At 44.9% G+C, this 12,797-nt stretch overlaps 1 protein-coding gene across 7 annotated transcripts in view; it reads left to right on the top strand.

Annotated features, from left to right (window-relative positions):
* Positions 1 to 12,797, top strand: part of SLC18A2 (solute carrier family 18 member A2) — a 102,503-nt gene that overhangs the window by 30,052 nt on the left and 59,654 nt on the right. For 3 of the 7 annotated variants that reach the window (XM_061635882.1, XM_061635876.1, XM_061635881.1), the window contains exon 1: positions 10,440 to 10,539. The exons of 3 other annotated variants lie outside the window; for them this stretch is intronic. The gene's annotated coding sequence lies outside the window, so the exon portion shown is untranslated. Of the gene's footprint in view, positions 1 to 10,340; positions 10,408 to 10,439; positions 10,540 to 12,797 lie in introns of those variants that run through there. One more of the 7 variants, XM_061635879.1, reaches the window with a different exon arrangement.

The following is a 12,797-nucleotide window of genomic DNA, read 5'->3' as shown; positions in this document are numbered from 1 at the left end:
TCATTACTGTAGTCTTTTTGACATTCAGCTGTAGTCCTGCTTTTGTGCTTTCTTCCTTAACATTCATCAGCATTTGTTTCAAATCGTTACTGATTTCTGCTAGTAGTATGGTATCATCTGCATATCTTAAGTTATTGATACTTCTCCCTCCAATTTTCGCACCTCCTTCATCTTGGTCCAATCCCGCTTTCCGTATGATATGTTCTGCGTATAGATTAAATAAATAGGGTGATAAAATACACCCCTGTCTCACACCCATTCTGATGGGGAACCAATCTGTTTCTCCATAATCTGTCCTTACAGTAGACTCTTGTCCAGAGTATAGGTTGAGCATCAGGACAATCAGATGCTGTGGCACCCCCATTTCTTTTAAAGCATTCCATAGTTTTTCATCATCTACACAGTCAAAGGCTTTGCTGTAAACCATAGGCACAGGGTGATTTTATTCTGAAATTCCTTGGTCCTTTCTATTAGCCAATGTATGTTAGCGATATGATCTCTTGTACCTCTTCCCTTTCTAAATCCAGCTTGGATGTCTGGCATTTCTCGCTCCATATATGGTAAAAGCCTTTGTTGTAGAATCTTGAGCATTACTTTACTTGTATGGGGTATTAAGGCAACAGTTTAATAATTACTGCATTCCCTGGGATCCCCTTTCTTCTGAATTGGGATGTATATGGAACGCATCCAGTCTGTGGGCCATTGCTTAGTTTTCCATATTTCGTGACACATTTTTATCAAAATTTGGACAGATTCAGTCTCAGAAGCTTGTAGCAACTCTATTGGTCTGCCATCTATTCCTGGTGATTTGTTTCTTCCAAGTATTTTAAGAGCAGCTTTCACCTCATTCTAAATTTCTGGTTCTTCATCATACAATTCCTCCGTGAATGAATGTTATCCTTGCATCTCTTTTATAGAGTTGTTCAGTGTATTGCTTCCATCTTCCCTTTATTTCATCTCGGTCAGTCAGTGTGTTCTCCTATTGATTATTCAACATCGCTACTCTTGGTTTAAATTTCCCTTTAACTTCTCTAATCTTTTGGAATAGGGCTCTTGTTCTTCCCTTTTAGTTGTCCTCTTCTATTTCTATACAATAACCATTGTAATAATTCTCTTTGTCCCTACGTACTAGTCGGTGTATTGTTGCATTTAGGGTTCTAACCATGTTTCTATCTGCTTTTGCTTTTCTTCTCTCTTTAACCATTTTAAGAATTTGGTCAATCATTCATTTAGGTCTTTCTCTCTTTTTAACTAGTGGTATTGTCTTTTTGCATTCTTCCCTGATAATGTCTCTGACTTCACTCCATAGTTCTTCTGGTTCTCTAAGTTTAAAACCTCAAATCTGTTCCTTATGTTGGAATATATGTGGTTCAACTCCAACTTGTGGGTTGAGGCTGCATGGAGTTAAAAAGGGTAGCTAGTGAGGAGACCTCTTGGTTGCTGGGCTATACCTGTCATTTGATCTCCTGCTGTCTCTTCCTTCCTGCTAGACTGATATGCAAAGGATGTTGATCACAGTTCCTTCCCTCCTTCTTACTTCTTTCTCTCGTGAGGGAGAGCAGACATATTCCTTTGTCTCTCCCTCTCCTCCAAGCATGAGGGCAAGCACTGGGCTCAGTGTTTGCAGCTCCAACTTAGCTAGTTAGCTAGATATAGGACTCTTTCCTATCATGTATGTACTTCCAGAATAAACTAGTTATTTCTTATTTTAAAGATTAAAGTCTCTGTCTGACTAATTTGCAGGGAAGGTACTTTAGCAAGGATTCAAACACACACACATAAGCTCGCTCAGAACTCTCCGTTCCCAGCATTGCGACTCTTATTTGATCTTTATATTCTTCTGGGATGTTATTTAAATTGTATTTTGGCATTATGATTGCTTTGTTCTTCTTTAGCTTTACTCTGATTTTCGATACGACCAGTTCATGATCTGTACCGCAGTCTGCTCCTGGTCTTGTTTCCGCAGAAAGTATGGAACTTCTCCATCTTCTGCTACCAATTATATAATCAATTTGATTCCTATATTGTCCATTTGGTGATTTCCACATGTACAGTTATCTTTTTGGTTGCTCACAAAATGTGTTTGCGAGAAACAAATGAATGGTTTCACAGAATTCAATAAGTCTTTCTCCTGCTTCATTTCCATCTCCTAAGCCCCATTTTCCCACAATACCTAGTTCTTCTCTGTTCCCTACTTTTGCATCCCAGTCCCCCATGATTATCAGCACATCTTGTTTTGGTGTGTGACCAATTTCTTCCTGTACTTCTGCATAAAATCTCTCCAATTCCTCTTCTTCAGCATTTGCCGTTGGAGCATAGACTTGGATGATGGTTATGTTAATAGGTTTCCTGTTAAATCTCATTGACATAACTTGCTCAGACCTTGCGTTATAGCTCTTAATTGTTTTTGCTACATCACTTCTCACTATTAAAGCAACCCCGTTTCTTCTTGATTTCTCATTTCCTGCATAAAATATTTTGTAGTTGCCTGATTGAAAATGTCCCATTCCTGTCCATTTTAATTCACTCACGCAAAGTATTGTAATGTTGATACGTTCCATTTCTTGCTTGACAATTTCTAACTTTCCCTGGTTCATGCTTCTCACATTCCATGTTCCTATTGTGTGTGTTGTGCAACTCCGGACTCTCCTTTTGCATCTGTGCACATCAGCCTCTGGGCTTCCTTTTGGCTTTGACCCAGCTGCGTCATTAGTCACAGTGCTACTTGTACTTGTCCTTTGTTCATCCCCCGTAGCTCCTTGAGTGCCTTCTCACCTGGGGGTCTCATCTTCCAGCACTATCTCGTGTTGCATTTTGGATACTCTGTTCATAGGGTTTTCGTGGTAAGACGTGTTCAGAGGTGGTTTACCATTGCCTTCCTCTGAGTCTGGATGCATCTTAGTCTGGTGTCTCAGCTTTGACCATTCCACCTTGGGTGCCCCTGCTAGGAGTCTAGCCTCTTGCTCTCAGCTTCTTTAACACTCTCAATCCCCTCACCATGTTAAGGTGTGCATCCTAGAGGGATGAATCAGTTACAGCTCTGGCTCATCTATTATAAAGTTGATCCCTTATAAAGGGTCAATGAATGTAAACAGGAGGAACGTAAGGGTTTTAATTTTTTTTAATGTAAACACAACAAAGGCCTTATTTTCCTTGTGGTTCAATAATACAACTAAAGAACATATCAACCTACAAAATATTTACACAACTCGCTCTGTGAATGACAAAGGAAGGTGTTTTGTTATTAACAGCAGAGTGGAAGAGGTGAAGAGTGTCAGTATCCTGTTCACTGAGTCCCAGATGGAAACGCCTGCAAAACCCAGCTGGCTAAATGAGTTCTTTACACATTGTCTTCCCTAATATTTATCCCTGGCAGAGCAGCTGCAAGAGTAACAGCGGCGGCACCTGCACGACAAGGGATGGTTTTCATCTTGTGTTTCTGGACTTCTAAACCAGATGCTTGCAAAAGGGTTCCAGGGACTTAATCCGAGCACCCCCCCAGCGGGACGTATTTTCTTGCGCTTGATCCAAGCGCTGTTGCGGGGAAAAGCAGCGAAGTAACGGAAAAGAGGGTGCTGATTGGGGTGGGGGATAAGAGCATGAGAGTCAGGAAACGCTTTGGCTGACTTGGGTGGCTGCCTGCAGCACAGCGTGTCCTCAAGGAGTCGTTGGGAGCGATAAGGATCTGGCATGACGTCAGGGAGGAGTCTGGTAAGTGGAGCTGCCCAGAGGCGCTGGAAGCTCTTGAGTTTTGCTGGAGCCGAGGCAGCATTTCGCAGAGGCGGAGGGCAGGCAGTAGAGCTCTGGGGACAGCGGCTGGGAAAGCCGTGCCTGCCCAGGAGGGTAAGTGAAGCTCTTGGCGCGCGTGTGGACGGGGAAAGAACAGGGCGGGCGGCGGGCGGGTGCCGGCGGGAGGAATTAGGCGGGAAGGCTATCAGACAATAAGAGAATGGGCGGGAAAAGTGAGGACAAGTGGCACGCGCCAGAGGGAGAGGCGTTAGATTTGGCTGGGGCTCAGTAGGGGGAGTCTATGTGGAGAAGCGATAGGTTTTTTGTGGGGGAGGGGGAGGAAATGAAGGAGTGGAAGGGGAGTCATCAGTGCTGGTGCCAGGCTATTTTGCACCCTAGGCAAGGATAACTACTTGGACCCCCCCAAAAAATTGCTAACTTCAATTTTCAAAAACAGATGTCTTGCAGAAAAAATGAAAAGCACAAAATTTGAAACTGCTAAATTTATTTTAGTTGCATTTTTTCCAAGGGTTAAAAAAACTAATCTGTATAAAACTGTGCCCCTCAAAGGTCAGTGCTGGTCCCCTCTGAGGTCTGCGCCCTAGGCGGCTGCCTAGATGGCCTAATGATAGCACCGGCCCTGGGAGTCATGAATATATCTGTTTATATATCTGGCTAGGCAATGAGCGGGAAGTGTAGGGCAGTGAACATGGAAGGTTGGGATGAGGAAGCTGTGCCCCTCCCATTGTTGAACTAGAACTCCCATCTTCTCTGACTATTGACCATGCCGGCTAGGGCTGATGGGTGTTGGAGTTCAGTAACATCTGGAGAGCCACAGCTTCCCCGTCCTTGGTGTATGGGATAGTGAGTTCAAGAGAGAGATGGGGCAGTGAGGGCATGGTAAGGCAGGGAAAGTAATGGGGTGGTTAGTGAACGTGGGGAACTAGTGGGAGCAAGAGTTGAATGAAGGGGGAATGTTGCCAAGTATGACTTGTAAGAGTCTGCGCGTGGGAAGTGCTTTAAATCCTAGTGACACTCCCATCAATGTAAGGGAAGCTACATCTATTTCTTCCCCCCCTTCACTGTTACCTTTAAATGCACAGGTCCCCTATTTACCCTTTCAGGATCCTTGGCAGGATGCAGTCTTGAAGCAGCCCCTAACCCGGGGGATGGGGGACCAGCTAAAAGACCCAAAATGGAATTTAGTTTTGAACCCCTCTAAGCTGGTTCTTGAGAACTTTCCCAAACCCAGCGGATTTTTATCCCAAGACGACCACGTTCAACATATCCTTGGAATCCTGGTGGGTACTTCTTCAATCCGCTTTCTGGCAACTGATATCCAACAGGTGGAGTACCTGTTCTATAACGGCATAAAGGCACGTGCCGTTGTTTTGTTTTCCTCCTGGTCTGTGACAAATTCCGTCTTCTCCAACAACGGCGACCTGGCTAAAGTTGGCATAAGCATCTCAAGACTCTTCGAAAACAGGGCGCTCCCTGAAGCCCTATTTCCTCATCGTAGGCTGTGCCAACAGCCAGTAGAGGTGTCGGAGAATCACGCTGCGCTCATTGACTTTACATCTGAGGCTTTGTGCCCAGGCCAATGGGGGACTACGGCTGCCAGGTCTCAAGACACCGACCATTTGGCAGGAGAAATCAGGGATCCCTTCACTAATGAAGAACTGATGTTGATAGACACTTTTGGCACTCTCCCATTCTCGGGCCAATCCAAGATTTTGAGCAGATTGGAATACCTAAAACTCCATCTGGAAAGGCTATCTGTCCAGGAGAAACTTTCTCCTGACCCTGTTTTTGTAAGATCCATGCCAAATGTATGGCCCCCTAATGAGGGGCTGGGTTCCCCCAGGAGGGTGGCCAATGGCATTGATCCCCCACCTTCCCCACTTAACAGTCCCAGGGTACAGAGTAGGGGGGGATTAACTACAGGTGTAGGCCAATATAGAAGGGTGGTAGAAGAATCTCTTCTTAGACCAAATGACAATTCCCCCCCGGTCCTAAGTATACACATAATAGCACAGCCAGATACAGGAAACCAACGTCCCCTGGCTTCTGGCCTAGGATGAGGTTCCTGGAAGATGAGGAGCTGGGATCAACTGATAGCCCCCCTCGGAATAGAGGCATATTAAGTTCCCCTGCCCCAGTCCCTCTGGAGGTACTTTCTGTTCCTGTCAAGTCTCAAGTACACTGTACTATGATCCCCCAGGAGTCTAAGTTGGCAGTTAAGGGGAAAAGTACACAGGCTCTAACAACAGCTGCTAATACTAATGGTTGTGTCTGTGCTCTCAAGGATGTTGACGCAATCTGTACAGACTGACAACTATCTACCCTATCGTGGAACATTATGGGTTGGGAGAGTAAGCTGTATGATGAAGATTTTGTTGATTACCTCCGCAAATTTAAGATCATCTGTCTCCAAGAAACTTGGGTCATCAATTCAGACTCAGTGTTCTTACACGGTTATCGTGCCTTCTCTAGCCCAGCTGTAAAGCAAAAACTAAAAGGCCGTGGCAGCGGGGGGCTTGCTATCTTCATCTCGGTTGATCTGTCAGTCGAGGTTCAGCAATTACCTAACACCCTCCCACAATATGTCTAGATCCTTAGGATAAGGGGCAGATCCATAAGATCCCTTATATGTATAAATGTCTACTTCCCCCCCTCTCTTGCCAGGTCCCTGGGCCATAACAATGTTTGGGATCGGCTAACAGAAAGTTTATCGCAGGTAGAGGTACAATTCCCTAATGTTAGACTGCTTCTTTGTGGGGATTTTAACGCCAGATTGGGTGATCTATGGTTGAGCGGTGAAGCATCTACAAATTGGGGTTCTACTTGCCAGGCTCCCATGACCTATAGGACTTTGCAGGACAAAAAATCGAACAGACAGGGTAAGTGTTTGGTGGAGCTTTCATTTGTACATCACCTCGAAATCCTGAATGGTTCTGAAGTTGACACCTCCAAAGGCTCTTTTACTTATTTAACTAACCGGGGTGCAAGCACAATTGATTTTGCTTTGGTTTCCCACTCTTTGCTATCAGATGTCCTAGGATTTGTTGTTGGTACCAGGACGGAAAGTGACCACTTTCCTCTCCTGCTAAATCTGAGCCTTCCGTTTTCAACTCTCCCTCAATTCTTGCCACCTATGGAGGGATCAGTAGTTGCGGAACGGAGAGTACGTTGGTCTACCAATTTGTCCCTCTCTATAGTAAATCTCTTTGAGGGTAATACCCTCCAATCCCTTCGTCAAGGGGTTTTGAACTCTGAGGTGGACCCCTTGAAAGCCTACCAGACCATTCTGTTCTATTTAAAACCTAGATTGGTCCAGAAAAGACATCCTACGGCCAACAGGTGTTCCGGTAATACCTGGTTTGACCAAGATTGTAAGTTCGCCAAGAGAAAGCTGACGCGCTACCTTCACCTGACAGCTAGCTGCCCGGAGAATTACTCCCACGGTTTCTTCGTGGATTTGAGAACCTCATACAAGCACCTTTTGAAACAAAAAAAGGCTGCTTTCGTGGAATCTCAATGGCAACAATTAGCCATGACGGTGGTAGAAATAAAAGAACGCCAGTTTTGGGACCTTGTTGCGGCTGGTATGGGTGCAACTAGGCATTTAATTATAGGCCAGATACCAGCATCAGCCTGGCACTCACATTTCAGTAGGCTCTACATACCACTGTCAGTCTCTTTTGCGGCACCCTTTGACCTCGAAGTAATGTCCACGCCTCATTGGCCTTCGGTTACGCCAACTCAAATTAAGTCCCTCATCACCTCCCTCAGAACCGGTAAGGCCCCTGGTGAGGATATGTTTATTTATTTATTTATTTATTAAATTTATTAGTCGCCCATCTGGCTGGTTGTCCAGCCACTCTGGGCGACGTACAAGATAAAAAACAATACATTAAAACGTTAAAATTTAAAACCATAACAGTAAAAACCTAACCCACCCCAAAAGCCTGCCTGAAGAGCCAGGTCTTCAAGGCCCGGCGGAAGCTCATCATAGAAGGGGCATGTTGCCTCCTGAAATCTACAAACATTTCCCGGGCTGGTGGGCCCCTATACTAGCTAAGCTTTTTTCACAGATTAATGGTTCGGGCACAATCCCTGAGGGTTGGGGGCAAAGTATAGTTGTCCCTATTTATAAAAAAGGTGACAGGCAGGATCCCAATAATTACCGCCCAATCAGCCTCCTAAACGTAGCCTCTAAGCTTTATAGTAAGTACTTCCTCCATAAGCTGGAAGATTGGGAAGCTGAAAATCAAATTATTTTTCCGGAGCAAGCGGGGTTTAGAAAAGGCTTGAGCCCTATTGACCACTGCTTGACCCTTTACTATCTGGCCAGACAAAGTATCGCTGGGCCTACTAAACATCTATATGTCGCATTTGTTGATTTGGCAGCTGCTTTTGATTCCATAGACAGGAATCTTCTGTGGATCAAATTGGCCAGCTCTAATATCGATAGGCGCCTCTTATTTCTGTTAAAGGTATTGCATACCAACACAACCGCACGTGCGAGGGTGGGAACCTCTGGCTCCCTAACAGATCCTATTGCGGTAGGAAAAGGGGTAAAGCAGGGTTGCCTTCTGGCCCGCCTGCTTTTTAACCTCTACCTGAATGACATTGTTTCTGAACTATCTGGCCCAGAATTTCCCCCCCCTCCATTGGAAGTAGGAAAATCTCTATTCTTTTATATGCAGACAATATGATTTTACTTTCTATTACTCGTATCTTATGGAGAATTTTACGAAAACTTGAGGACTATTGTATTAAGGAAAAGTTACAGATTAACTATGAGAAGACAAAAGTGCTGGTATTTGGTAAAAGGTATCTTAAGTCTAAATGGGCAATAGCTGAGCACCAACTTGAACAATGTCGATCCTTTAAATATCTGGGAGTACATTTTTCTGATATACTTTCCTGGAAAAAGCATTTAGAAATGACCAAAGAATTAGCAGCAAGAACTTGTGGGGCTATCCTTAAATTTTATCATATGGTGGGTGGTAACCTAATCAAGCCCGCTTTAAAAATTTTCCAGAGTAAGGTTATTCCCCAGATCACTTATGGAGCAGCAGTATGGGGCTGGGACAAAATCTGTACTGCTAGCCTGGAGGTCATTCAAAATAACTTCTTGAGAAGACTTCTGGCATTACCCCCTGGTACTCCAGCTCCGTCACTCTGAGCAGAAGTGGGGCTTCCCCCTCTTAGAGCCCGTATACATAATATTCTTGTTAATCTACGGAGATCCATAAAAGAAACACCGGCCAAAATATTTCTAAATCTCTGCTTTGATCAGGCTGCTGGTGTTAGGCTATGGAGTACAAGCATAGACAACCTACTCCAAGTTTATCATATACCGCCTCAGGATCCTTCCCTTCTAGCTAATAAAACGAAGCTACGTGATGCTATTTACCAACATTGTGCCTATTTAGACAGATTGACTTTGATTAATTCTAGAGCCTCTCGCTGGTACTGGCTTTTTAAACTTGATCATGCCAGAGCAGCATATTTGACTCTGCCCATCCCTGTAATTCTCAGGCAGGCATTTACGGCGCTTCGCTTTTACACCATGCCAAATGTGGTAATGGAAGGTCGTTTTTCAGGGATACCATGGGCTCAGAGGCTCTGCGTATGCGGAACATTGGAGGATCTTGCCCACTATCCGCTGTCTTGTCCTATTTACTTGAATCCACGTGTAAAGTATCTGAAGGGCTTGCTGGCAAGTCAGTACCTGGTCTCAGACCGTGAAAAAAATATGTTACCTGATGTCTGATGTAGAAGCTTACATAACACATAGAGTGTCCTTATTTGCCCTGGCAGCTCAAAAACTACAAGCAAACTATATATCGAACTGACACCTCTGGGGGCCCTACGTGGTAACAGTAATCTCCATAAGGTCTTTTTTTAATCTATAAGGATCCTTTACCGTGAACTGTATTACTCTTTCTTAATTTTAAACAGACTGTTTTGGCATTTTAATATTAACTGTTTTAGCTCTGTTCATTTTAAAACTGAATGTGTGTTGGACTTGTGCGATGGCCTATGGCTCTGCAAATAAAGTGAAATGCAATGCATTTTTTTTAATGTAAACACAACAAAGGCATTATTTTCCTTGTGGTTGAATAATACAACTAAAGAACATATCAACCTACAAAATATTTACACAACTCGCTCTGTGAATGACAAAGGAAGGTGTTTTGTTATTAACAGCAGAGTGGAAGAGGTGAAGAGTGTCAGTATCCTGTTCACTGAGTCCCAGATGGAAACGCCTGCAAAACCCAGCTGGCTAAATGAGTTCTTTACACATTGTCTTCCCTAGTATTTATCCCTGGCAGAGCAGCTGCAAGAGTAACAGCGGTGGCACCTGCACGACAAGGGATGGTTTTCATCATGTGTTTCTGGACTTCTAAACCAGACGCTTGCAAAAGGGTTCCAGGGACTTAATCCGAGCACCCCCCAGCGGGACGTATTTTCTTGCACTTGATCCGAGCGCTGTTGCGGGGAAAAGCAGCGAAGTAACGGAAAAGAGGGTGCTGATTGGGGTGGGGGATAAGAGCATGAGAGTCAGGAAACGCTTTGGCTGACTTGGGTGGCTGCCTGCAGCACAGCGTGTCCTCAAGGAGTCGTTGGGAGCGATAAGGATCTGGCATGACGTCAGGGAGGAGTCTGGTAAGTGGAGCTGCCCAGAGGCGCTGGAAGCTCTTGAGTTTTGCTGGAGCCGAGGCAGCATTTCGCAGAGGCGGAGGGCAGGCAGTAGAGCTCTGGGGACAGCGGCTGGGAAAGCCGTGCCTGCCCAGGAGGGTAAGTGAAGCTCTTGGCGCGCGTGTGGACGGGGAAAGAACAGGGCGGGCGGCGGGCGGGTGCCGGCGGGAGGAATTAGGCGGGAAGGCTATCAGACAATAAGAGAATGGGCGGGAAAAGTGAGGACAAGTGGCACGCGCCAGAGGGAGAGGCGTTAGATTTGGCTGGGGCTCAGTAGGGGGAGTCTATGTGGAGAAGCGATAGGTTTTTTGTGGGGGAGGGGGAGGAAATGAAGGAGTGGAAGGGGAGTCATCAGTGCTGGTGCCAGGCTATTTTGCACCCTAGGCAAGGATAACTACTTGCACCCCCCCAAAAAATTGCTAACTTCAACTTTCAAAAACAGATGTCTTGCAGAAAAAATGAAAAGCACAAAATTTGAAACTGCTAAATTTATTTTAGTTGCATTTTTTCCAAGGGTTAAAAAAACTAATCTGTATAAAACTGTGCCCCTCAAAGGTCAGTGCTGGTCCCCTCTGAGGTCTGCGCCCTAGGCGGCTGCCTAGATGGCCTAATGATAGCACCGGCCCTGGGAGTCATGAATATATCTGTTTATATATCTGGCTAGGCAATGAGCGGGAAGTGTAGGGCAGTGAACATGGAAGGTTGGGATGAGGAAGCTGTGCCCCCCCCATTGTTGAACTAAAACTCCCATCTTCTCTGACTATTGACCATGCCGGCTAGGGCTGATGGGTGTTGGAGTTCAGTAACATCTGGAGAGCCACAGCTTCCCCGTCCTTGGTGTATGGGATAGTGAGTTCAAGAGAGAGATGGGGCAGTGAGGGCATGGTAAGGCAGGGAAAGTAATGGGGTGGTTAGTGAACGTGGGGAACTAGTGGGAGCAAGAGTTGAATGAAGAGCAGTAAAAGTTGTCTAGATGAATAAATCCCAGTCACCCTGGTTGCTGTGGCTCCTAAAAAGAAATTGGTGCTGGCACCCATGGGCTATTAGCTTTGTAAATTGGCTGCTCTCTCTCTTTGAAGTCCTGAAGTAAGGGAATTAAAAATGTGTAGGGTAATATTTATTTATTTATTTATTAAATTTATATCCCGTCCTTCCTCTCAGTAGGAGCCCATGGGCTTGTGCATTTGGGGACAGGGACAGTATGTAACAAGATACGTGGCTGTATGAGAGATTGAGCTGGGCTGCAATCATGGAGTGTTTTCAGTGCCAGGGCTCAGACCTGAAATCAGGAAAGAGTGCTTCTGAGCATGCACAAAGAACATTTCACTCACCACTGGGCACTCAACACATCTAGGTTTAGTAAGCAATGCTTATTGGACAGAGTGGCTTACTGGCTGGCTTGATGTCTGGCTCCTTTATTTCAGCACTTTTAGGGAAGGTCTGTGGTAGAAAACAAGGAACACAAATGTAATGATCTGCAAATGAAGTGAAAGATAGTTCATGGCAACATTAATTTACATTTCTGATTTTGTATTACAATGTCTCTTTTGGACAGTAGCAAAGATCCACGCAGATCTCATTCTTATCAATGGGTACTTCAGCCACCTACTATGCATCCACCACATGGCTGCTGGGGCTGAAAGCTGAAGCTTGTTGGGTAGGAAGTAGCAGGGCACACAGTAAACCCATTTTGTGGATCCCTGGCAAAATGGACTCCCCCCCCCCCAAAAAAAAGAACACAGGGAGAGAACTGCTTTGACAATGGGTACAAAGAATAAATGTTGGTCAGGGAATGTTCATAGTCGGGGTTTACGGGGGTTTGTAGCCACAGTGCCCCATTACGCAAACAGAATATTGACCTTGTGCCTTTTGTGTGATGGACACTGCTCCTACCTGTTGAGTAAAACAGGGTTGTCTAAACTTCTAGCATTTACTCTATTTGTAGGTTAGAAATGAGGGAGACATATCTTTCCTGGGAGGGGAGTTTGAGAGATCGATAGAGGTGATGTTGGAATCTTCCTTTGAAGCAAAATTGCCCCGTGATAATTGTCCCTTCTCCATTGTGCTGAGTGCCTTGTCCTTGCAGCACAAGTTGCAGCAGTAGAGTTAGGGTTCCTGGTCTGGAGTCCTGGGGTTCTGAGAAGAAGTTAAATGTTGGTAATTGCTCTTCCTGTATTGTTAACGTTGGCGGTTTATTATTTATGCAAATTTGCCAAACTAGATTAAGCAGTTAAAAATTATAACTAGAGATTTTCTGATATGTGGTTTGGGTGAAACAAAGTAAGTGGAAAACTGGTAGAACGTGGATTTTCTTTAACAACGTGTGTGTAGCATTTGGAGATCTGGATATTTATGAT

This window comes from Rhineura floridana, chromosome 7 (genome assembly GCF_030035675.1).
Source record: "Rhineura floridana isolate rRhiFlo1 chromosome 7, rRhiFlo1.hap2, whole genome shotgun sequence".
Classification (NCBI taxonomy): domain Eukaryota; kingdom Metazoa; phylum Chordata; class Lepidosauria; order Squamata; family Rhineuridae; genus Rhineura; species Rhineura floridana.
This window is presented reverse-complemented; position numbering and strand designations above follow the sequence as displayed.